Source organism: Tenrec ecaudatus, chromosome 8, assembly GCF_050624435.1.
Source record: "Tenrec ecaudatus isolate mTenEca1 chromosome 8, mTenEca1.hap1, whole genome shotgun sequence".
NCBI classification, from domain to species: Eukaryota; Metazoa; Chordata; class Mammalia; order Afrosoricida; family Tenrecidae; genus Tenrec; species Tenrec ecaudatus.
In genome coordinates, this window is record NC_134537.1 from 29,878,281 (window position 1) to 29,900,810 (window position 22,530).

Sequence of the window (22,530 nt, forward strand, 5' to 3'; positions counted from 1 at the left end):
AAATTAATACCTTGACACGTTCACTCTTTTCTCCATTTGTCATGATGTTGCTTCTCAGTCTGTTGCTTATTGGTTGCTAATTTTTGTTTCCTTTATGCTGATGGGCAATCCAAAGGCTGTGGTCTTTCATTTTTATCGGAAAGTGCTTCAAATCCTCTTCATTTTCAGCAGACTTTCGTGTTGTTTGCATATCACCAATTAATAAGTCTTCCACCAATTCTGTTGCTGTCTTTGTCTTCTTCGCCATATAGTCCGACTTCACAGAAGATGCCCAGCGTAAAGAATGCATCATTACGGTGAGACGATACAACCCTGAGGATCGCCATCCCTAATTTTAAACCATACACGTTTCCCTTATTGTGCTTGAACCTTGTCTCTTGTGTACAGGCTTCTTCTCATGATCACAGTGAGAAATTTCTTACACAACGTAGCATGCTGGATATTTCACTCTCCAAAATGTTATCCACAATTCATTATGATCCACACGACCAAATGCTTTTGCATGCTCATTAACACAGGGAAACATCTTTCTGATAGTCTTTGCTTCCTAAGATCCATCTGATATCAGCAATGAGATCGCTTGCTCCATGTCTTTTTCTGAATCCAGATGGAATGTTTAGCAGTCCCCTGCTGATATGCCATGGCAAGCATTTTTTTAAAAGTGTCTTCAGCAACATTTTACTTTTCTATGACTTACCTAAGGTATCACATCTTTTGATCTCTTCACTGCTGGTTCCATGAGCCTGACACCAAGCCAGACAAACTCCTTCACAAAGATTACCTTTCCTCCATGTATCATGATGTCACCTATGGGTACAGTTGTGAGGATTTTAGTTTTCTTTACATTGAGTCATAATCCATCCTAAAGGCTGCAATTCTTGATCTTCATCAGCAAGTGCTTGAAGACCTCCTCACTTTCAGCAAGCAAGGTTGTGCCATCTGCACATTGCAGGTTGTTACTCAGTCTTTGCCCAATCCTGATGCAGCATTCTTCTTCATATAATCCACTTCTCTGATTATTTGCTCAGCAAACAGATTGGCTAAGTATGGTGAGAGGATACAACCCTAATGTATACCTTTTCTGATTTAAACCATGCAAAATTCCCTTGTTCTGCTTACACAACTGTCTCTTGATCCATGTACAAGTTCTGCATTACCACAGTGAAGTGTCCTGAAATTCCAATTCTTCTCAAGGTTACCCATCGTATGTTATGATCCACATAGTCAAATGCCTTGGCATGGACTATAAAACACAGTAAACTTCCTTCTAGCATTTTCTACTTTGAGCCAAGATCTATCTCATATCAGCAATGATATCCCTTCCACATCCTCTTCTGAATCAGGCCTGAACCTTCCTGGTGGCTCCCTGCCATTGGACTGCTGCAACTATTGTTGAGTGATCTTCAGCAAAATGTCACTTGCATGTGATAGAAATCATAATATTATATACTTTCTTGGCATAGATGAGTGAGTGCTTCCAGAGCTTCAACTTATTGCAGTATTTCAATGAGTAGTCCTTCAATTCCCGGAGCGTTGATGTTGGCTAATGCTTTCATTGCAGCTGAACCTTTATTTCCTTCAGCACCATTGGTTCTTGCTCATGTGCTACCTCCTGAAGTGGCAGAATGTCAACTAGTTCTTTTGGGTTCAGTGACCCTGTGCATCCTTTCCATCTTCTTTTGATACTTCCTGCATCAGTCAATACTTTGCCCCCACAATCTGTCAACATTGCAACCCAATTCGTGAATGCGTGTGGGAGTCCTTTCAGTTTCAGATATGCTGGTGTGTTCTTCGTTGGTTTTCTAACTCAAGGTGTTTGCACACGTCATTATAATGCTTTACTTGGTTTTCTTGAGCTGCCCTTTGACATTTTCTACTCAGCTCTTTGACTTTATAATTTCTTCATTTTGAATTAGCTGCTCTACAAGTTTAAGAGTTTCGTTTGAAATCTTCTTTGATTTTTTTCTTTCTTTCCTGTCTTTTTAATGACCCTTGCTTTCTTCACCAGTGATGTTCTTGATGTCCTCCCACAGCTCACCACTGTTTTGTCATGAGTGTTCAACGTGGCAAATCGATTCCTGAGATATTCTCGAAATTTAGGAGGGACAGGCTCCAGGCTGTGCTTTGGCTCTTGTGGACTTGTTTTCATTTTCTTCAGCATTATCCTGAATTTATGTAAGAGCAATTGATGGCCTGTTCCACCGTCAGCCCATGGCCTGGTTTCAGCTGCTGATTCCAAGTTTATCCATATTTCCAAGTTTCTCCCACAGATTAATTTTATTTCTGTGTATTACATCTGGAGACACTCTTGTCACCTTTTGTGTTATTGAAAAAAAGCTTTTGCTATGAACCAGTCATTGGGAGCTCACACGATTACCCAATTCAAAAGCACTAGTACCAGTAAATTTCAGCTTAACTAATGCCTACGATATTGGTCTTTATGTGCTGTTTTTCACTGTTGCCAACTTCCAGTTTTCCTAAGATCACTCTTCATGAATTCCACATTCCAAACTATTAATGGATATTTGCAGCAATTTATTTTCATTTTCAGCTGGGCCCCATCAGCAAATTAAGGTCTCAAAATTTTTTTTCCATCCATATCATTAAGACCAACCCTACTTTGAGGAGAGATCAGTCTCTAGAGAAGGACATAATGTTTGGCAAAGTAGAGGGGCAGCGACAAAGAGCAAGGCCCTCAGTGAGCTGCATTGACACCGTGGGCGCAACAATGGGCTCACATGTAGGAACAATTGTGAAGCTGGTGCAGGCCAAGATAGTGCTTCATGGTCTTGTGTATCAGGTCGCTATGGGTTGAAAGTGGCTTGATGTCACCTACCAAGGACAACTACTACCTGAGCACCCATTCTTTCCTCATCATACTTTGAATGACTTCCTACCCAGGGTGCTCATATTCTGGCACTATGTCAAGCAATTGTGTTGTTGTTGTTCTTGTTATTGTTGCTGTTAGGTGCCAACAATTTGGGTCCATCTCTAGTGATGCTATGTACAACAGAACAAAACACTTCCCAGTCTGCACTATCTTCACAATTGTTCTATGTGGGAACTCATTGTTGAAGCTACTGTGGGAATCAATCTAATTGAGGGCCTTCCTCTTTTTGGCTGCCCCTCCACTTTACCAGGCATGATGTCCTTCTCCAGGAGCTGGACCCTCTCAACAATATGTCCAAAGTATGTCCAAACAATATGCCCAATCTGTCCAAACAATATGTCCAAAGTAAGACACATTCAGGAAATATTCTATTGCTATCCGTAAGACATCCAGTGACACATTTTTCAGAAGTGGTCTGTCTGTCCCTGCTTCCTAATTTGTCTTAGTCTGGGAAGATCTACTGACGCTTATTCCCTGTGGGTGATCCTACTGGTCTACCACTAGCATAACTTCTAGCATCCTTGCAAGACATAAGCTATCACAATGTGACAAACTAACAGAACAGTGGTGGAGAGAAGAGTGATGCAGAGTGCTATAAATTAACTTACCAAACCAAATGGGGAAAGAGAAGTTGATTTGCAGGTATGAGGCTATGAAGGTGACCATGCTTGGATATACCAGAATGGATGGTGCCAAGAAGAAATAAACAAGACCACAGGGGTCTTGTGAAGTCACAGAGAATTGAATCAGCAGCCACTGCCACAACCTATCCGCTAAAGAAATGAAGATTTGATCACTCTTCTGCCTCTCACTAGTTGTTATAAAACATTGAGCGATTCAAATTTTTGATGAGATGGGTGCTTCCCTCGATGAGCTCATCTCCTGTGACACTGCATTCTCCCCTTCCTGTCACTTCAAGCCAGTGAGATTCAACTGCCATGACAATAAAGAATATTGGTAAAGGGCTAAAAGCATAAAAAGTGGAGGTGGAGCTAGAGGTCAGGCAAAGTACATTTCTGCAGACAGGCTGAGAACAAATTCATGGCAAGAGCGCCTTTTCCAGGCTTTCATGACTTGATAGTGAAGCTATTAAGTAGCTCAAGCCACTCTCTTTTTTTTAATGAAGTGGTTCATTTGGACAAACACTTCAAGCTAAGAGGCAATGTTGTTGCAGCCAGACGTGAAGTGCTCTGCAAAGCATTACCACAACCCCTGGCTGTCCTGTAGCCTGCCTACTCCAGGTGAAGTTAGTTAGTTGAATTAGTGTTCAGCCAATCCTCTTCTGAGTGCTTCCATTCCCCAAGTTTCTCAAGATTTATCCTGTGTCACTTCGATTGATTTTATTAACGTCTCATTAACTTTAATGGAAGCTGGGGGTGCGGAGTCCATCTTGTCCTCTGGAACTTTTGCTTCTTATTGGTGAAATTTGGAGCTTAGTTTGACTCATCATTATAAATACCCATGGCAACAAAAGGACAGAGGTTCCTGAGCAAGACAAAACCTTCTACCTCTGACTCATTTAATAATCGCAAAGGTCACTGAGTTCTGCCATCACTTCTCCTTTTGAATTTCTCTCTTAAGTAAGAATCTAGCCTCGGTCTATGTCTGTGTCTGTGTCTGTGTCTACAGTCTGTGTCGATATAATGAACTTCAACTCAGGGCCTTCAGCCCACCCACTAATCCAGGAGGACTGGACTGGAGTATTCTCCAGTTTCTGGGGCAGAGTCTCTCAGACTAACACTCTGGACTCTTCTACTGTGGTTTCTGCCAGTATTATCTGGATCAGCACCTCTTTCCATCCAGATTTTCAGGCCCCTCCTCATCGACCTCTACACATCAGGGAAGAGACCTGGTCTCCATTATGTGTATCTATGCACCTGGGAAAGCATCTTAAAAGATAAAATTAAGGACATGAATGCTTATTATCCTTGGAAATAGGGTCAGATAATTTTCATATTTTATTCTTTTTTGCTTACCTGCATTTTCTAATGTTTGTGCAATACCAACAATTAACCTATGACTTAGTAAATTATTCAGAATACATACTTAGACCCTTCCTGGAAGCCCTATCCTCATCACTGTGAAGTTTGCTTCTCCCCCATCCCTGTGTGCTTCACCATGATGCCCAATCCACGTTTCCTCTAGAGAGGAGCAGCGCCATTGGGGGTCAGAGACCGAAAGTGATAGTCCAATGACTTCTCAGCACCAGCACATTAGAATATTGGGGACTCTTTTTGGAAGATTCTATCCAGATGCACTGCTGAATAAGTATCCTAAAACCTGGTGGACCGTTAACAAAAGGCTAGGGGTGACAATGAAAGCCCAAAATCTATTCAGAGTCTCCCCATGGATTAAGTCTCTGGTGAATCCCTTCTGACCATAGTCCAGGGGTGTGAATAGCCTGCTGTCAGGCAGAGAGCACTCTAAAGTCGATGATGGCAGACACGGTTAGGTTAATATGTAACACCTTATCATTTGATCTCCTGACCCTTTGTAACATTGTTTCAGTTTTTAGTATTTTCTGGTTTCTTTTCAATTGAGGTTTTCCTTGGTTTGGTTTTGTCATGGTTGTTGTCTTTTTGTTTGTTTGTTGTAAATCTATAACAACAATAATTGTGTAAATAATTACCTTAGGGCATGGGAGGGGGGAAGATAGGGGACATGAGAAACTAACAACAGTAAACACAAGAACACATTCTGAAATAGACTGTGGTGATGAGTGCACATTTGCAAGATTACAAATCTTCCTGATATAATTGAATGATTAAGTTGTATGATAAGTAAATTATATGTCATTTTTTTTTGAAACTGGGGCAGGGGCTCACATGGCAAGCTTTCAAGAGCTATTCCCAGGAGTAGGGTTCTCCTGCCGAACCTTCAAGCTGAAGTATATAACCACAGCTGGCCTAGCTCTCTCACTCTTTCTTATTAATAATATCTTTTAAAAGAAAGAGGTTTTCTTATAAGCCACAAGTAAGCACCCGAGCAGTCATTTACTGCACTTGACCACTCATTCTTACAGTAGTTCCACCACCTCTGAAATACAACAGATGAGTGCTTCACCTCACTTCATCCCAGGCTCTGCTGTCACTGTCAGGTCAGCATTAGACTGCTAGCCACAAGGTTAGTGGCTCAAGCCCACCAGCCACTCCAAGGGATAAAGATGAGGCTGTCTCTTCCTTTAAGGATGTACAGCTCCAAAAACTATATACGGGGTTAGTATAAGTCAGAACCGACTGACGGGCAGTGAGTGGTTCATCCCTAATCAAAGTCGAAGGGATGTCATGGAAAACATTGACCTATGTTTAAACAGAGAGAAATGTGCTGGGTCTCTGAGTGTGTTAAAATAGAACCAAACAAAAGCAATAGGATAAAAGTTGTTTGCCTAATTGCCAGGACTAAAAAGATTTCTTTTCTCTGTCTAACCTTCGGCCTCAAGAATTAAACCCAGCTGTGGCAGGAGGGCCCTGTATTCGTTCCCGAGGGCGGCTGTAACCAATTGTTACAAATGACCCCAGTTATTCTCTTACCGTGCTGAAGGTCAAATCTGAAAGCAGCTTCAGCAGGTGGTTCCTTCTGGAGGCTCTGGGGGAGGATGGCTTCTCTACCTTCTCCAGCTTGTAGGGCTCTGTCTTCCATGCTCCCAGGCAAGCGCTCAGCCCGTGGCGTCAGTGTTGCACCGTGCTGCTTCTGTCAAGTCTCACTCAGAGGCCCGCGTGGGAATGATGCTTACGATTTCTTGCAGCACCTACCCAGATGATCCAGGGAAAGCTTCCCAGCCCAAGGTTCTTAACGTAATCACATTGGCAAGTCCTGATCACGTCCAGGCATTAGCATGTGGACATACTTCATGAGTGGCCGGGGGAGTGGCACATCATTAGTCCAGCTATCACAAGCATCTTCAGTCACTTGTGAAAGTAAAGAGAGGAGCCTAGGAATTAGCAAAGAGGGATGGATTTAGCATCTTCTAAAGGAAAAGTACTATGAGATCTTTGTAATGTGCCTCAAGGTCAGGAAGCCAGCAGACCCGCTTTCGCATAGCATCTCTGAAAGTCACTCCAGAAGGAGAATGAGTGCCTTACAGAGATCCAGCTAGGCTTCATAGCAAGGAGCTCTATTCCTTGGACTACAGCAAGACCAAACCTATGCCTCCACAGGCCTGTCCCTCTCCTAGAAAGCCTAGACCTGGCTTTTAAGTCACTTCCTAATCCTGGTTCAAAAGTCCTGGTGACGCAGTGGCCAAGCACTGGCTGCTAATCCAAAGGTAGGCATTTCATATCAGCAGCTGCTCTCCAAGAGAGAGCTGTGACAGTCTACTGCCATAGAAATTACAGTGGTGAAAAGCCTTTGGCATAGTTCTACGCTGTGCTAAAGGGCCCCTGTAAACCAGAATCTACTCTGTGGCAATGTGGTTAGTTGTTGGTTTTTTATGACCTTATTTTGTTTTGCTTTCAATCCTATTGTAGATTGAAGACTTGCTTTGCTTCGTGACTCTGGCCTTGAAAGAGTAGAAAAGATCAAGTTTGGTGCCAAACTCTCAGCTCTTGTGTTCAGTGTTGAGACTGCGTCCCCAAGGGCAGATGCAAGGACACGAGGAGATGGTCCATGGAATCCAGAGGTTGTCTGAGATCCTGAAATACATGGGACTGTCTTAGCATGGCGGCCAGGAAAACTATCCTCTAGGATGTGTTGGGAGAGCCCTGTGATTTCCAGGTGACACAGTGATTACATTGGGGGCTGCCAACCACAAGGCCAGCAGTTGGCACCAGCAGCTCCTCGGGGCAAAGATGGGTCATTCTCCTCCTGCAAACAGTTACTGTCTTGGAAAACCACAGAGGTTCTCTATGAGTCAGCATTGATTTAATGGTAGTGAGTTTGGATTTTGGGTTGTAAGGAGTTATAGTCTCAGAATCTCAGAGGGGCAGTTTTACCATGTCTTATAGGGTCACTATGAGACAGAATCAACTTGATGGCATTGAGTTTGTTTGTCTGGTTTTGATAATTTCCAGAATTTCATCTTTCTTGGATCCACAGTCAATGATCACAGAAGGAGCAGTCAAGAGGCCAAAGGACGCATTGCACTGGGTAAATCTGCTACGCAAGACCTCTTTAGAATATTGTAAAGCAAGGGGTGTTACTTTTGAGGACCAAGGCGCACCTGAACCAGGCCATGGTATTTTCAATTGTCTTGTATGCATGTGAAGGTGGGACATTAAATAAGGAAAACTGGAGAAGAATCGGTGATTTTTGGATTATACTGCTGGCAAAGAATATTGAAAGTAACATGGACTATGAAACAAAAGTAAGCAAGTCTGTCCTGGAAGAAATACAACCAGAATGCTCCTTAGAGGAAGAGATGGACAGACTTCATCTCACTTACTTTGGGCATGTTGTCAGGATAGAGACATCAAAGCTTGCTGAAGTAGCAGACTGGGGAAAAAGAAGAAGAGCCTAGACAAGATGGATTGGCACAGGGGCTGCAGCAAGGGGCTCAGACATAGAACAGTTGTGGGGCTGGCACAGGCTGGGCAGTGGTTTGTTCTGTTGGGCATAGGATCACTCTGAGTGGGAACCAATCGACGGCACCTACCAACAACAGCGTGCTGTCCAGGGTAACTTTAGACAATGGCCTGGCTGGGATGGATTTCCATCCTGGGATCCTGGAGTCCACTTAGTAGCACATATGAAGCCTGCTGGTATCGACTTAAAGTTGAAGCCCTGAACCCCAGGGCATCCAAATATCCCCACCAGCACCACCCCTCCTGGGTCAAACCAGAAATAAACAAAGGCAGAAAGAAGGTGAACCTCTTAGTCTTATCCTTCTAGGTTGAATGGCTTAGCCTTACTTAGGAGAGTCAACCCCAGTGGGGTTTATGCCTTTTGGATCTAGATACCCTGCATTCACTCTGCCCGTGAAGTTCAGAGTCTTCGGAGACTGGAGTCCATGGGTCTGTGCTGTCCATTCTACTCCTATGCCTAGACTGCATGGCCACAGAGGAGCCACGGTCACCTGCCCACCCCTCCATGTAGTACAGCTATCCCTCCCACTTCAGTCCCCTCACTCCGTCATGCTCAATATTCTGAGTTATAGGGTCAGATTTAAATCAAGCCTCCAGACTAGCTTATTGGGTCCAAGATTTGCATTACCTTCCTTTTCTAGTATTTGATGTCTTCTTTTTATTTAATGACTTCCAAGGGCTCCCGAGGTACCCAGATTACATAAATGCTGGGGTGGGGCTACATGGCAGCAGCTTCAGAGCCGGGGTGAAAGCATTTCAAGTGAATTTAATTCCATCCCCCTTTCCTTCCTGCACCCCGCGACTGGAAGAAAACGAAGCGCACATTTTCCATTTTTCTCTTTCTGCAACAAAGGGAGAATTAGCGAAAGGAAACGCGTTTCCTTTCTAATATCGGTTTGTTATTATTTTTTAAAGGCACTCAGGACACAGAGGAAGTCCACAGCGCCATTTCTCTGTTGTTCTTAATTTGAACAATCCAAGGTGATGGCTTTTAAGTGCATCTCCAGGGCTTCAGCTATTTTTAATTAGTGTGGCTTCTTTTTCTTTTTTTTCTGCTGTTTTCATGCAGCTGGTTTGGTTTTGCGCTTTACGCTCCACCGATCTCTGCTTCCTCGCCTCACTCATCCATCTCCCCATCATATCCACCCCCCCCCGACTTTATAGGTATTGGTAAAATTGTGAATTATTTGTGTCTATGGAGACAAAGGACTCCAGTTCGTTCTCGGGGCCTCTCGTCACCCTCATGATTAGAAGCAGAACGGAGCATTTACGAGGATATGGTCCTTCTGTAATGAGAAAAACAACCAATAAACTGTACCATAAAAAAGGACTGTAAAATTAAAGCTGGGGGCCCATACATTTTACTGTCTCTCCAATTTTACAGATGAGGAAACTGAAGTCCTGCCCAGCAAAAACCACAGGGTCACGTGGTTACCAAACAGAGTGCATCGAAGAGAAGAGTATAGAAGATCAAAGTCATAGCTCTGACTTGAAAGGTTAAAACCTTGTCAGTTACCCCCCCCACCCCCCCACCCCACCCCTGCCACCTTTGATGCACAGCTGGACCTGCTCAGGTTTTCAACATTTTCTGTATTGGGGGGGTTTTGTTTGTTCTTATATTGGGTTTATCTCAAATGTGTCATGTCATTGGGGCTCACCCTTTTGAATTCTTGTTATATGTCTTTCTGTTTTTCAGTATATGAAACCCAGGATTGATAAATGTATAGGGACTGAAAGTAAAATAAGGGTGTTTTTTAGGAAGGGAGGGGGAACAGTGGAGGGAAGGGGGTAGGTAAAAGGGAGCCGATGTCAAGGAGTCCAAAAAGGAAAAGAATGTTTGGGAAGTGGCCGTGGTAGCAATTGTACAATATTGCTTGATATGATAGAACTATGGAATGATATGACATATGTATTAACTCCCAATAAATAAATGACTATGCGGAACGGGGTTGCCAAGTTGGTCTGCACTTTGGACGCCAGAGTGCCTTCCTCTGTCCTGCTCCCTGGCTCTGATCTGGCACCTGAAGGATGCCTTGCAACATGGGACCTGCAGTTCAGCTCTTCGGGTCAGCCTGCCCTTTGCTCTTCTGTGTCTCCCTCAGGAGAGCTTCAGACTATCTCTACCAGTGAATGGACACTGTGATGTTAGGCAGTTTCAAAAACCCAGAATGTAGAAAAAAAATTAATGCCTGGATACTGTGATGTTCGGCAGTTTCAAAAATCCAGAATTTAGGGGGAAAAGAATGTAATGCCCATTTCTTATCTTGCCCTTGACATTAGTCAAGGACCTTGAATGAGGCATTTAAGTCTCTAAGTTTTAGAGATTGTTGTTGTTAGTTGTCCTCAAGTCTGCTCCAACACCAGTGATGCATGCATGCTCGGTGCCACGCCCTACACCATCTTCATGCTCCCTAGCACTGTGGAGGCTACTCTTGCCGCCATTGGGTTGTACCTTCCAAACTCTATTAGGGCTCATCTTCTAGCCCTATATGAGACGGCGTTCCATTGTAATCCTTGACTTTTCATTGAGTAATTTTCACAATTAGATGACTAGCCTTTTTTATAAATCTGTGTTAATCTGGAAGTGCTGCTAAAATGTGTGTGCACAGGGTGTGGGGGAGGTAGAAAATCCCCACCAATGAGATTGAGCAGTTTGCTGAAAGGGCATTTAAGGTGCATGGAACCCTTGTGGGGAAGGGGGCATGCAAATAAGGTCTGTGGGAACTTGACGAAGCGATTGATCGATTTTTATCATCTCACTAGGCTTAAAATGAGTGGACTGTATCCTTTGGATTCAGCGACCTGAGATGAGAATCTCATGTTCCAGGAGACAGAGAAAAAGAAGACGAGACATCGATAACACCAAAGACAGTGTAAAATGGTGAGGACGCAGCGATAGAGAACCGGCGGCAGCCCTCTTGCAACTATGCAGCCACAGTGGGCATGCGCGCCCATGAAGCGAGCGAGCTGAGTCTCCTGGTAGGAGGTTTCCTGGAAGAGGAGGCTGCACCTTGGCAGGGAAGGGACTTTGTAACCCTTGAGGGAGCATGGCAGAGATTCGGGTGTGAACTCCAGGGGCCCAGGGACTGAGCGAAAGGCCTGCTTATGAGCACAGCTGAAAGGCTGTCCTGACTGAAGACTGCATTTTGAGTAAGTCTAGATTCTGAATTGTCACATCTTATCGTCCTAACAATCTCCACGATGTTGAGGGCTTTGAGTCCTATGAAGGATCCAACTGAGCAGGGCAGTAGAGAGTGCCATGGGATGGACAGCTGGCATCAGAATTGGTCAAAGGTTTTGGAGAGAGGTGCGTGTCTGATCTCCACCTCACAGGAATCAGTCTTGAGCTGTTGCTGACAGTGAGTACTCTCCTCCCTCCTAAAGCTAGATACAGTCTGGTGGCACACCACCATTCCTCTGTTGATGTTGAATAACCACGTTGGTTATTATGAAATTATTAAAAATACTATTAAAAATATTAAAGTTGAATCAGCTCCTTCCAAATTCAAAATGAAATAAAAGATTTCAACTTTTAAAAATAAATGTCTGGTATGAACTGTGATAAGAATTGTATGAGCCCCAATAAATTGTTAAAAAAATAAAATAAAATAAAATAAATGCCTGATGTGTTCAGCTCCCTGCCTCCTGCAGGTTGTTCGGTGGGAACTTTTTAACTGAAATCTAGGGAGTTTAGAAACACCCACAGAGATTCAGAGCATTCCCTTTATAGAGAATTTCCAAAGAAGCAATTTTAGTGAGGCCAATCTTGATGGATGAGTAAATACAGAGGATAAATAAGTGGATAGACCTAAATAGAGAGATTTTTGAAATGAAGTAACTTAAAATGAAAAAGTTGCCTGGAAAAATGCAAATTTTATACCTAACTGAAAGAGACTGTGAGAGCAGTATAGTTGTTTAGATTTCAACTCTTTAATTTGGTAAAGAAAAATCATCAAGTCTCAAAGGGCTAAGAAAGATCGAAGGAAAACAAGAGGTTCACTCTGTTTCTTTATGAATTTGAAATAGTCCAATGTTCACCCATAGAGAACTGAATAAATAAGTTGTGATATATTTGCATGATGAATACTAGGCAGCTCATTAAAATTTCTGAACAAACATAAAAGGATAGACTCAGAATATAACATAAGTGATTGTTCATAAAAAATGCAAAAGCACAAAGTAATACAATATATTATTTATGGTTGCATAAATATACTTATATGATAAAATAGTAAAACTATGGTCAGAAAGAATACACACTGAATTCACACAGTACCTGTCTCAGTCGTGGGGTGTAAAGAAGAACATCACTGTGTCGGAGAGGAAAAGGGACTTGGACTTAGTAAGTGAATTTACTGAAGCAAGCATATTTCCCACATTGAACTTTCTAGAACACTCAATGCCCCACAGTGTTCCTTAGTGTTATAGAACAGTGGTTCCCAAACATAGGGTGCACCAGAATTTCTTGACGGCTTGTTAGAATGCAAATTGCAAGGCCCACTTTCAAGATGTATGATTCAGTAGGGCTACCAGTGGGTCCAGGAATTTACTTTTCTTATAAGTTCTCAAGTGATATCCATGCTGTTGGTCTAGAAACTTTTGGAGAATCTTTGACTTAAAGTATATTGACCAGTAAACATACATGTGAACTTTCAACTGCCTCGGAGTAGACATTTTAACTTACGAATCTCTGTAACCTCTTCTCCACTTGGCAAATAGGCTTTCAAAAAGCAGTTGTAAATTGAAGGAGCTCACTAAGAAAAAACCACACATATGCATATTTTGAAGTATGCATATGAGTATGTTGAGCCACACAGCAATACAAAACACGTGTTGGCTTTTCCCAAAAACGTCAAGCCATTTTCATGAATGGATGGCTTTATTGTCTTAAGGAGCTCTGGTGTTGTGGTTACCCTTTGAGCTGGGACCCACCAGGTCAACAGTTAGAAACCACCAGCCACTCCTCAGATTTTCTACTTTGCTAAAGAATGACAGTCTCAGAAAGTCACAGGAGCAGTTCTGGGGTCACCATGAGTGGGCATCGACTCAGTGGCAGTGGCTGTGGTTTGTCTTCTAATGTGAAGCAGCCACTCAGGGAGAGAGTGTGACCATCAGGATCTAACCCTCAAGCCACAGTCCAAAAATTACTTTTATAATTGCACTCAGAGATGAGTCTGTTAGAAGCAAGCCTTATTGAAGAAATTTATATATAACACCAGATGTGTTTCTTCCATTATGAGACATATAACCATTACATGAGTGCATATCAATGTACTCCAGTCCCTCCCTGAAGCAGACTCTTTTCCTGAGATAATCTCTTTTCTCTTTAGAAAGCCAAGATTTGCCTGATAGGCATAGATTCCGAACAGTAAGAGTGAGTTAAGGAATCATGGCAGCCAGTAACATCAAGCTAAAACAGCCTGCGCTCGTACCCATCTCCCTGGGAAGCTCCAAGCAGCCTGCATTGCCAGAAGGGAGAACTCTGTCCGAGGCAGAGCTAAAGACAGGATGCAGATCACTTACCTGTGAATTTTCTTGTCATTTCCTACAAAGCAGCTGCTTAATCCCGATGCTCTTTCCTCCAAAATGTTAAGATCGTCAAAAAGAGTGAAAAAGAAATGTAATTACGATTGGCTCTTCTTTCCTTGGTGTAGAGTTGGGGTTAGCCTGGCACTTACCCATTCCCTGATTGACTAGTTCTGGAATGCACCACTTTCTGGGCTCAAGGATGAATGCCAGAAATCCTTTCCACTGCATACGTTACAGTCTAGCGGGAAGACAAGATCCAGGGAAGTGACTACCACACAGTAAAACGCATGCTGTGGGTTAGATGGCTAAGTCCAGGAGATGGGTGCAAATGCTGCAAAGAACACGTGCCCGGAGTGTGTTTGTAGCATGGCTCTGAAGGCCACTCACTCACTCACTCACTCACTCACTCACTCACTCACTCACTCACTTCTCACCTGCCACGAAGTGGATTACAACTCATCTTGACTTTAGAGGACAGGGTAGAACTGCCTCTTTGGGCCCTCCAGCTTGTAAATCTTTACTGGACTTGAAAGCTTTCTCTTTCTCCTGCAATTTGAGGGCCCGAGGGTAATTTGTTTTTTCTTTTACAGATTTCGAGGAGCCCTGGCGGCAGAGTGGGTACTCAGTGGGCCGCGTGCTCCAAGGTTAGCATTGTGAAGCGGCCAGTCTCTCCACGGGAGAAAGACTCGGCTATCTGCTCCCGTGAAAAGCTGTAGTCTCTGAAACCCACTGAGCTAGCTCTACCCCGCCATAATGGGTCCATGAGTCGGCATTGACCCCAAGGCAGTTAGCTGCGTTCTTGTACAAATTCTAGGAGACAGGAATTTCTGGCTTCACCTCTTACACATGACGAGTTTGGAAGTCACCCCTCCCATCCTGACAGGTTGACAGATTGTAGATAATGACTTGCCGCGGACAGTTCGTGGATCCCATCAGAGAACATGGGTTGGAAGGCAAATTGTCATTTGAAATCCAGAGAGACATTCAGAGACATAAAGCAACTCTGAAATGGTGATTTTTCCTGGATTGCTAGAGACGGAGGGAAGCTAACCTGAGATGGAGAAACGCTTGGGAGCACCCACACATGTGTGGACTTTCCACCCAAAATCCCATCGGGTTTTCAAGGTGAGGATTCAAGAAAGATCTCTGCCTGTGTGGTGAAGTGAACGTGTTCCACATGCCTCTTCTATCTGTGTCTCAGTAACGCCTGCAACACAATTGGGTGGGAGCAAATGAGCCAGCTCACAGGGGCAAAAAACAACACAGATTTTGGAATGAATATGGGGCTTGCACTGAATACTAGTTCCAATCTAAAAACTATATGGCATTTATGACATGACTCTGCTAAAATTTACTCCCGTGAGGGAAACTGAGAAGATATGGATGCTACAGCAAAGTGTGGTGAAGAAATTAGATGGTGCCCGATTGTGAGAACGAAGAGCATCTGGGGTCTTAAAGGCTTGCTTTCAAACAAGCAGCCATCTAAATGAAATGTCAGCTAAACCCACGTGAAAGAAGCACACCGACATCTGTGATCCAAGGATTGTAAATTGTATAATCCAAATCCAAAGGAGGGAATAGTATTAGAGCTTAAATTGTGAGATTTTGGTGTCCAGAAGGCTGTGGGTGACAGTGGAAGCCCGAAATACATTTGCAGAATCTACACAGTGAATAAGCCTCCAGTGATTTCCCTGTAACCATGATTGAGGGCTTGTAATAACCTTCTTATCAAACAGAAAATACTGGAGAGACAAGTATAATACATTAAAATGATAAATCTGGCTTTAATGGTTAAAATCGCATCACTTGAGCTCATTTTTTATACACTTTGTGTTTGATCTGGGTTTTAACATTTTCTGGGATTTTTTCCATATTGGGGTTTGTCTTTTGTATTTTTTCATTGTTGCCACTCTTCTTTTTTTACATTTTGTTTTCTTTTTAATTTATCATTAATTAGGAGTCAACACATACATCATTCCATAGTTCAGTCATCTCAAGCAGAACTGTACAATTGCTACTACAGTTTCCCAGCATTCTTTTACTTCCTGGACTCCTTGATATTGTCTCCCTTTCATCCCTCCACCCTCCCACCCCACTGCTCTTCTTGACTCTCTGTTATGTGTGTTTCTATGAAGCGCAGTGTAGGTGAGTCTATCGAAACAATAACTAGAATATGGATTCCTGGGGACTAATATGGGGAAAGTGGGGAGTGCTAGGGGAGCTGATATCAAGGAGTTTAAGAAGGAAGAAAACGTTTTGAAACTGATTTTGGCAGGTTTTATACAACACTGCTTGATATGTTTGAACTATGGAATGGTATGGTGTCTGCATTAGCTCCTAATAAAATGGTTTGGGGCTGAGGCGGGGGAGAACAAGCCACCTCACAAGCGGGGACTGAGAGAATCTCAGGATTCCATCAGGAATCTTCTTCTTCCATGGAGGAAGAGGAGCAACCAGTGGCATTGCCTTCAGTAGCAGAGGCCACGGCCAAAACACTAGAAGCTGCCACATGGGCAGCAGGGGACAGAGCAGCAGAGCCCTGGAGAGACAGCCGAGGCGTTGTACTGCCAGGGCCATGAGGCAGTGAGGCAGACTGGCAGGTAGGCTTTCTGGCTCTCAGAGGGAGAAGTCCAGGAACCAGATGGCAAAAAGGCTAAGGGCCAGAGAGAGACTGGACTGAGGACCAAAGACATTAACACTTTATGATCCTGACTTGTGGTAACCAGTTAATTTCCCTAATAAACTCCCTTAATCATGAGTACTGCCTGTCAGTTCTGGGGGGCAATTGCACCACATTATAGAGCCGGTGGAAATGTAGAGAGGCCTGAGAGGATGGGTTGGTATAGGAATCTGGCAAAAGAAGGAAGGCAGACGGAGGCATGCCTGCTCGCTGTGTGGTGGCAGCGGCCTGGGGCTGTTGTGGAGATGAATTCTCTTTCTTCCTGCACAGTCAGAGGAAAGCAGTGTACTCTCTGTGCCTTCTTGTCAGCCTCGCTCTAGAAGGGGGAAGGGAGGAGTAAGCAATATGCCTATAAAGCAGACATGCTAAGGTCTACTTCCAACAAAAAACGACACTGCCAAAGCTCAATTTTGAAATCGGGTCCCAGTTGGCAGGAGAGAACTCCTCCCCCACGCCTCCTGTTCTCACCTAAGTTGGAAAGAGGTAAACAGTCAACAGGGGTCTGGGCTTCTGGGAAATATTATGGAAACATTGCCACTAGGTAAAGGAGTAGGCGCTCCGGAAAGGAATACCATATATGAGAAACATGGAAGGTGTCACAGTCTTGAAACATCTCTTACCAAAATACGAAGATTTCGTGTGAAGATAATAGTAAGTTCCTCCTCCTGGACACCTTACCAGGACACCGGAAGAGTTTCAGGAGAGTAAACCGTGGAATCTAGGGTCCCTGTGGGGTGGATTACATAAGGAAGCCTAGAGGTAAAAGGTAGGCAAAAGGAGGAACTTTAGAAGAATCTGAAGCGTCTGTTACTTATAAAGCCAAACCGAATCCAGAGCCATTGCGTCAATGCTAACTCATAGAGACCCTTCTAGAATTTCCAAGGCTGAACATCTTTAAAGCAACAGCTTGCCTCGACTTTCTCCCAAGGAGCATCTGGTGGATTTGAATGGCCGACCTTGCAGTTAGCAGTCTAGTGCTTTCCTAGAAGCCTATCGCCACAAAAACTTTAAATACATTCTGAACTCTAGCCATTTTCACATAAATGTTCTCGATTAGGAATAGAAAGGAAAGGGTCTCCACAGGTCTGCTGGCACTTGTGGACCTCACCATGGCTCCACTGGGATGCAGATCCTGGACATCAGCCTGACCATCCTCAGCTGGGTGAGTGCCGTGGTGTCGTGTGCCCTGCCTATGTGGAAGGTGAGCGCCTTCCTGGGCAACACCACCACGGTGGTCCAGGTGGTGTGGGAGGGGCTGTGGATGTCCTATGTGGTACAGAGGATGGGCCAGATATATTGCCAGGTCTACAGCTCCCTGCTGACCCTGCCCCACGATCTGCAGGCAGCCTGCACCCTCAGTGCGGTCTCCCTGCTGATGGACTGATTGGCCTGCTGGTCTATCCTGCGGGTCCAAGTGCACCACCTGCATGGAGGACAAGGACATCAAGGCTCACCTGGTGCTCACCTCCAAGATCATCTTTGTCGTCTGGGGAATCCTGACCCTCTTCCCCATCTTCTGGACAGCCAACACCATCACCCCAACGTCTATAACTGCCTGGTGGCCGAGTCCCCTAAGTGTGAGTTGGGAGCCTCCCTCTACCTCGGCGGGGCTGCCTCTGGTCGTTTCTTGCTGTGGGGTGGACTTCTGTGCCGCATGTGCCCCTCAGGGGACTCCCCAGGGCACCAACCACTCATCACATGGCCTGTTACACAGCATCTGCTCCACACGACACATCTTGGGTGGCTTCTGAGTACCCCACCAAGAATTATGTCTGATGGAGAAGAGGGAGGGGGTCTCCCCCTCTCTTCCCTCCCCCTTCTGCTCCCCCCCATGACAAGCCCAGCTGCAGCCAATTGATGGGCAGTGGTATTTGGCAGCTTTGGGGGGCTGGTTTGTTGTTGTTGCAATCTTGGGAGGCCCTCTTGGAATCTACTTGGAAGATACCTAAGAAACTCCACCTCCAAGTCTTGTGACTGAAGCTGCAGCCACATCCCCCTCCTGCCATCAGCTGTCCTATAGTCCTCACCCACCCCCACCGCCACTTCCTTAGCACCAAATAGTCTCTTGCTAACAAAAAGAGAAAGGGAAGTTAATAGAAAACAAGAAACGTCTGAAATAATAATGAGTGAGAACTATCCAAAATAAATTACAGATCCCAAATCACAGAACACTCAAAGAACAACAAGCAAGATAAACACCAAGAAAAGCACATCTTGACTTTTCATATTCAAACGGCAGACATCAAAACAAAAACTCTTGAAAGAAGCTGGATGAAGAAAAACATAAATTTCCCATCAGAAACCCTGCAAGGAATAAGAGAGTTAAGTGAGACCAAGAGTCGAAAGAATAAACCAGAAATACCTCATTTTATTTCAGCAGCATTAAAACCCTCAAAAGGAGCAGACATACATTTTCTCTGGCAAACAAAAACATAAGCCTCGTTGAGAGCACCACTTGCTCTGAAAGCAATGCTAAAAAGCTTCATAGAGAAGGAATATGATCTATAACGGAAAAGAACTGCATGAAAATAGGAAGAGCAACAGGGAAGTAATAAATAATGTTTAAAGAAACATTTTTCTTATTACTCATAGATCTGAAGGATAACTGTTAGTTTAAAATAACGACAGAACCACGTATTATGTGATTGAGCATGCAGGTAAGTGAAATGACTGACAATAATGTCACACAGGGTGGAGAGAAAGATTTGAATGTGTTCTAAGGCGCTTGAAGTGAAGTGGCACTGTGTTACATGAAGGTGAACTTGATTTGTTCATTATATACATGGATATATATACACACATACACAGTGCTAAGTAATATCTCTATCTACCAATCTATCGAGAAAACCACAATGTTTTAGGGTGGGTCAGATAGATAGATAGATAGATAGATAGATAGATAGATAGATAGATAGATAGATAGATAGATAGATAGATAGATAGACTGATATTTTTATCTCTACCACTTCTTTGTCAGACTGTGTGGTTTGTATGTTGCTGTGATGCTGGAAGCTATGTCTCTGGTATTTCAAATACCAGCAAGATCACCCAAAATGAACAGGTTTCAGGGGAGCTTCAAGACTAAGAACAGACCACAAAGAAATAATAGGCTATCCAATTCTGAGGAATTAGCCAATGAAAATCTTATGAATAGAATCAAAACACTACCAGATACTGAAAGCCTCATGAATAGAAGCCAAACATTGTAAGATATAGTGTCCTATAATGTTTTATATATAATGTTATATATATAATGCTTTCTATATATATGCAATGTTTTCTACATTATATAAAGAGAAAGAGAAGTTGATATCAAGAAAATGACTCACATAACACCTATATATATATATATATATATATATATATATATGTATGTATGTGTGTGTTGTACAGAGAGAGAGTTCTATCAATCAAATGGCTTACACAATTGTAGAATAGAGTAAGTCCAGTCTGGTTCCAGTCCATGTGTCAAATGTTAAACTGAAGGATCCTCCTGACCCATAGATGTGGGGATTGATGAACAAAGACATGGGAAGAACAGGCAGGAAACACAAAGGTAAAGCCTGCATGCCATTCACCTCCCTGTCTCATGGTCTCAGTGGTATAGCCTACCTGCCCTGTCTTGGTCTGGATCCTTGGTCTGTCCCATTGTCCCCAGTGCAGCAGCCTCTGCTGCCTCTCGTCTAGGCCCCCACCGATTCAGGCAAGAATCTTGAACTTACTGCTGTGGTGGCTCTTATTTGATGGTCCTGGGAATTCCCGCCATTCCTGTTTCTGAAATAACTGTCTTACAGATAATGAAATGGCACTAAATTGACCAGTCCTCTCTATTAGTATTTTACACATCCTTGGACAGGACGTCCACATTAACAAGTTCCACTTCACCTTAAATATACAGTAACTATTTGTCTTGAATATTTAAACAGTTAAAGAAAATAACTGTCTTCGTTTTCTAGTGCTATAATTGCAGAAACACCACAAGTGGGTGCTGTGAAAAAGCAGAACTGTGTTTACTCACAGGTTAGGCAACTAGACATCTGGGTTCAGCGCATCAGCTGTGAGGGACGGCTCCCCTTCTGTGAGTTCTGGGGGAAGATGCTTATCTCCTTCTGCAGTTCCAGCATTTCTTATTTCCATAATAATCTCATGACTTCTTTCTTCCCCTGTCTGCCCTTGCTTCTGTGTCTAATCTGCATTTTTATTTTTTATTAACTGTGAAATCACTAGGTTCAGGACACATTCCAGATTGGTTAGTCTTTTTAACATAACAAAGAAACCCCTAGTCCCTAGCCAGATTGTATCCTGATGGGCATCTCCACACCCATTTGTAGGAGAGCACAACTGAGTCCACAACAGAGAATACAACCTAAATGAAACCCCCAGAAGTATGAAATTCACAGATGAAACAGGGATAATGTTTGTGACTTTGGGTTAGAAGTGACCCCCTAAGTGTGGTGACAAAAGAAAAAAAAATAGAGAAATATGGCTTCATGAAAACTAAAAATGCTGATGCTTCAAAGGACACGATCAAGCAAATGAAAGGACATATCACATAATGAGAGAAAATAGTTCCAGGACATATAGCTGATAAAGAGTGGATACCTAGAATCTCTACAGAAGACTTAACCCAAACAACCAAACCCATTGCCATCCAATCAAATCTAAGCTCTGGGCGCTTTCCCACGGCTCCGTGCATCTCCACAAGCGCAGGCGTCCTCGCTGTGCCTCCGCCCAGTGGCTCATGCCCCCCATCGTGTGGTGGCAGGCCAAAGCCTACGTCACCGACGGTAAATCCATGCTGAGCACTTAGACCATGATAATAAAATACAGTTACGTCCATTTCAAAATGGCCATGTCATTTGAAGAGACGTCATTCCATAGGAGCTATGATCAATACGCATTTGAAAAGATGTTCAACATCATTAGCCCTCGGGGAGAGGCAAGTCATAATCACAGTGAGATGCCACTTCAGATCCACGAGGCAGGGATACAGAAAGAGACAAGAGAGGAGCCAGTGGGATGGAGACGGAGAGAAAATGAAGCACTCGTGAGCTGCCAGTGAGAATAGAGAATGATGCAGCAGCCACTTCGAAAAACAGCCTGTCAGCAACTCAAAACACACACAGAGTTACCATATATCCCCGCATTTTCACTCCTGGGGGTATATTCGCTCTTCTCTTCACCGTCATTCCAAAGTAACTCGTGAGTGAGGTCTGCGCATTATAAACAGCCATCTGTAGACTGGTCCCAACTTGATGTCTCAGACAACTATTCACAGGGAACCCTTAAAGGGGCTGTGCATGGCGGTTTCAGATAGAGGAAGCAGTTCTACGGGTGTCTGGGCTAGTTACCATGTAAACCAATGTGGCTCGGTCTAACGCTCTGTTTCTACCTGGATCTACAATGCTAAGTGATACAGTTAAAGTTTATTGTGCCAACCTGGCCGATAAACACATGTGGGGTTAATTGAAAGGCAGGTGGATAAATGGCTCAGTGAGCCTCGCCTTTCTAGTTCTCGGGTTTCTTGTTTTGTGATGGTCGAACCAGGGTGCAGCTGCCTTAGCCAGTTCCTGCTTCAGCTGGCAAGGCTCACTTCCTGCAAGACATCCCTGAGAAGCCACATGGACCTACCCTGATGCATCCCTGGGTGCTGGAGCAGCCGTGTGGAGACCCCTGCCAGCACTGAGATGCTAACTCATTCACTGATTCGGCTTTCCTTCTGCAGTCGGCATCATTGCGTATGTTTTGTGAGATGGAGGAGGACTTTGTGGATTGGTGTCGGACAGATGGGTTAATGTTGGACTTGTGGGCTTGGGCAGCACTGGGTTGGGATGTTTTCTTGATGTTCACTTACCTTTATATAAAACTCTCTCTTCTACATGAGTTTCTGTGGATTTGTTTCTCTAGAGTAC

General features: G+C 43.8%; 1 pseudogene; it reads left to right on the forward strand.

The window, feature by feature from the left end:
* Positions 1-11,352: 11,352 nt before the first annotated feature.
* LOC142454692 (claudin-6-like) lies at positions 11,353-18,394 on the forward strand (annotated as a pseudogene).
* The last annotated feature ends 4,136 nt before the right edge of the window (positions 18,395-22,530 follow it).